This window comes from Cynara cardunculus, unplaced genomic scaffold, assembly GCF_001531365.2.
Source record: "Cynara cardunculus var. scolymus isolate 2C unplaced genomic scaffold, CcrdV1 Un_Scaffold_6790, whole genome shotgun sequence".
In the NCBI taxonomy this organism is placed as follows: Eukaryota; Viridiplantae; Streptophyta; class Magnoliopsida; order Asterales; family Asteraceae; genus Cynara; species Cynara cardunculus.
In genome coordinates, this window is record NW_020203162.1 from 19,698 (window position 1) to 24,261 (window position 4,564).

Consider the following 4,564-nt stretch of genomic DNA (forward strand, 5'->3'; position numbering starts at 1 on the left):
GGATCTCACCTTAAGTCTTACACCCTTGCTTCTTTTATATATTTTGTATTCTGTTTTGGATCACCTTAAAATCAAACAAAAGTCTTCAAAATCGTCATCTGAAATCATCTCTTTCATTGGACTCTAATCTAACTTTGGCTACAATCCATGTGGACGATAATCCGGTACTTGTACCACTTTATTACTTAGAAAGACGACGTTGGGCCATATTGTATACTTGCTTTTTGGCCCAATTTCATTAAGTCTAAAGGTGTGAAATATAACCGACCAAGTTTTTGGCGCCGCTGCCGGGGATTGGCAAGCTAAAAGTTTTATTGAGTAAATTAAAAGATTTGATTTTTCTAGTACCATCGGAATCAGTTTTAAAGTGGTATATGCCACAGTCACAACGCGGAGAATTTTTCGAATTTGATCCTGATATTGAGAGAACGTTTCACCATCAGAGGAGGGCTCAAAGAGCATTTTTTGCTCTACTCCCTCCAAATATGGCGTTACCTCCCCCAAATATTCCAGAAATACCACATTTGGAAAACCAACCGCCGGGTTTTGAACAAATTCCACAATACCCGAACTTTCAACAAGGACATCCACATAATGGTAATAATTTGGACACATAATCGGAACCTAATGAGCACCAAAGAGCACAAACTCCGAACATTATTAATTTGGCAAATTCCAAAAATGAGAGGATCATGGATTATGCTATTCCGGATTTTGAGCAATTAAATTCCGGGATAGTTAGGCCACATATGACCGCTCTCCATTTTGAACTCAAACCCATAATGTTTCACATGTTGCAAACAAATGGCCAATTTTCCGGATTACCTTCGGAGGACCCATATTCGTATTTACAATCTTTTATGGAAATCACGGATGCTTTCTTGATCCCGGAAGTGTCAAATGACGCTCTAAGGCTTACTTTGTTTCCATTTTCCTTGAGGGATCGGGCAAAAGCATGGTTTAACTCATTAACTCCGGGTTCTGTGCCGTCATGGAGTAACATGACGGAAATTTTTTTGAGAAAATATTTCCCACCGACAAGGAACGCTAAGTCCAGAAATGAGATTTGTCTTTTCAAACAAATGGACGATGAGGCTGTTCCTGACGCGTGGGAAAGGTTCAAAGAGATGTTGAGGAAATGCCCACACCATGGCATTCCGTACTGTATTCAACTCGAGACATTTACAACGGGTTAAATCCCATGGCAAAACAAATGCTCGATGCGACTGCGGGCGGAGCCTTTACAGCTATGACCTATAATGAAGGATATGAAATCCTAGAAAAGATTTCGGCAAACAATGGACATTGGGCCGACCCACGCGCTCAGTCACAGAAAAAGACTGGGGGATACATGATGTAGATGCATATACTGCATTAACAGCCCAGCTTACCTCCATGACCAACATGTTGAAAAACTTAACTTCTGGTCAGGGAGGACAGCAAGCTGCTAATACACCAGTCCAAACAGTCCTATCTATGCAATGCATGTGCTGTGGCGGGGAACACTCGTATGAACACTGTCCTCACAATGTTGAATCAGTAAACTATGTTCATAACCGAGTTAATCCCTATTCCAATACCTATAATGCCAGCTGGAAACAGCATCCGAACTTTTCTTGGAACAGTCCCAGTTTAAACCCACCAGTCCATAAACAACAAGGAATTTCTAATTTCCAACCGCAACATCATGGAAACAGCTCTAACTCTCAGAATCACCAACAAGGTTTTCAAAATTCACAACCACCTTTTCAGAATAAACCTCCTCCACAGTCAGAATCATCTTCTTTGGAAGCAATGATTAAAGGACTCTTTGCACATGCACAAGCACAAAACCAAGCTTTAATAAATCAACAAAGTGCAGCCATCAGGAATTTAGAGATTCAAGTCAGTCAACTTGCGCTTAACCAGAACAATCGAGCCCTTCGTACCTTGCCCAGTAATACAGAGGTCCCTAGAGACCTAGGTAAGGAACATATGAAAGTAGTGACCCTTAGGAGTGGGAAGGAGTTGAAAGAACAAGTGCCCAAAGATAGTGCACCAATTTTGACAGAAGCTGATGCTACAGCATTGGTTCCTGCCAAAGAAAGACCGGTCCTACCCTTAGAGAAACAGGCATTAGAGACCACCACTTCTGTCCCCCCTAGATCAGACTTTCCATTACTCTTTCCTGAGGATGCTTTAAAAAAGTCAAAAGAAACTGAGGTATTAGAGACCCCTAAGCTTGATGCTAACATTTCATCTGAACCTCAAAAGGGCACCACAAAGACCCAAGGCATTCAAGACCCGTCTTGCTCAACCCATCCAAGTGAGAGTGTGATAAAGCCAGTCCCTCCTTATGTTCCTTACCCCCAAAGGTTGAGAAATCAAAAGGAGGAACTGCACTTTAAGAAATTCTTGGATGTGTTTAAAGAATTGCACATCAACATCCCGCTTGTTGAGGCAATTGAGCAAATGCCTAGTTATGCCAAGTTTYTGAAGGACATCCTAAGCAAGAAGAAGAAGTTGACTGAATATGAGACAGTAGCCCTAACCGAAGGATGTAGTGCACTTTTGACCAATAGCATACCCCCTAAGCTGAAAGATCCAGGGAGTTTTACCATTCCTTGTTCAATAGGAGGGAAGGAGATAGGGAAGGCCCTATGTGACTTAGGAGCTAGTATCAACCTCATGCCTTTGTCTGTTTTCAACACCTTAGGCATAGGAGAAGCTAGACCGACCACAGTCACACTCCAATTGGCCAATAAGTCCATAGCATATCCTAAGGGGAAAATTGAAGATGTTTTGGTCCAAGTTGACAAGTTCATATTTCCGGCGGACTTTATCATTCTAGATTTTGAGGCAGATAAGGATATTCCTATTATCTTAGGAAGACCATTTCTAGCCACCGGAAGAACTTTGATAGACGTCCAAAAAGGAGAATTGACCATGAGACTCCAAGACCAGAAAGTCACTTTTAATGTCTTCAACTCTCTAAAGTATCCTGATTACTTGGAAGAGTGTTCAAGAATATCTGAGATAGAGGAGATGTGTTGGGAAGAGGGAATTCAGAAAAACCTTAAGTTGGAAGGAGAATGTGATGAGGAAATAGAAGAAAGTGTTGAGGAAATAGAGGAATTAGGAACTGATGTTGTCCCTGTGGATGCTGCAGCATTTGAGCTGCTAGAAAATAATGAGCAAAAAGACTTCACCCCGTCCAAAGAATCACCACCTGATTTGGAGTTGAAACAACTCYCATCCCATCTAAAATATGCTTTTCTAGGAGAAGAAGGCAAATTGTCTGTCATTATCTCGTCTACCCTAGAATTGCATCAAGAAAAGAAACTTGTGGATATGTTGAAATTGCATAAGAAAGCCTTAGGATGGACCATTGCTGACCTTAAAGGGATTAGTCCCTCTATTTGTCAACATAAGATCATCCTAGAAGATAGAAATTTCACTTCCATAAAACCCCAACGAAGGCTAAACCCGGTCATGAAAGAGGTAGTCTAAAAGGATATTTTAAAATGGTTAGATGCCGGAATCATTTTTCCGATTGCCAGTAGTTCTTGGGTTAGTCTGGTCCAATGTGTTCCCAAAAAGGGAGGGTTTACAGTCATCACAAATGACAAAAATGAACTTATCCCTACCAGAGTTGTCTCCGGTTGGAGAATATGCATGGACTATAGGAGACTAAACAAGGCTACCCAAAAAGACCATTTTCCACTGCCTTTCATTGACCAAATGTTGGATAGGCTAGCCGGAAAGGAATTATATTGTTTCTTGAATGGTTATTCAGGGTACAATCAAATAGCCATTTCTCCGGAAGACCAAGAGAAAACCACCTTTACTTGTCCCTATGGCACCTTTGCTTTCAGAAGAATGCCATTTGGACTTTGTAATGCTCCAACCACCTTTCAAAGGTGTATGATGTCCATCTTTTCTGATATGCTTGAAAAATCCATTAAAATATTTATGGATGATTTTTCTGTTTATGGTTCATCATTTGACAATTGTTTAAATAATTTGAAAAAGAGCTTGGAAAAGTGTGAGGAAACAGACTTGGTCCTTAATTGGGAGAAATGTCATTTCATGGTCAAAAAAGGAATTGTTCTTGGACACTTGATTTCAAAAAGAGGGATTGAGGTAGATAAGGCAAAGCTTGAGGTAATTGAAAAACTACCCGAACCTACCACGATTAAGGGAATCAAAAGCTTTTTGGGTCATGCCAGATTTTATAGAAGGTTTATCAAAGATTTTTCAAAAATTTCAAAACCTCTTTGTTTACTCCTCCAGCATGACCAGAAATTCAATTTTAATGATGAATGCAGAAATGCATTCAAAACTTTGAAAAAAGCTTTGGTTACCGCACCAGTGGTAGTTGCCCCGGATTGGAACAAACCTTTTGAGATCATGTGTGACGCTAGTGATTGGGCGGTAGGTGCTGTACTAGGTCAAAGGAAAGACAAGGTGTTTCATTCAATCTACTACGCAAGTAAGATTTTGAATGAGACACAAATTAATTACACCACAACTGAGAAAGAATTATTGGCCATAGTTTTTGCTTTTGAGAGATTTAGGTCCTATT

The 4,564-nt window shown here is 40.4% G+C and overlaps 1 non-coding gene across 1 annotated transcript; it reads right to left on the reverse strand.

Moving 5' to 3' along the window:
* Nucleotides 1–1,049: 1,049 nt before the first annotated feature.
* Nucleotides 1,050–1,156, reverse strand: LOC112504756. The gene has a single exon (XR_003068258.1). It is a non-coding gene; the product is annotated as a small nucleolar RNA R71 (small nucleolar RNA).
* Between the last annotated feature and the right edge of the window lie 3,408 nt (nucleotides 1,157–4,564).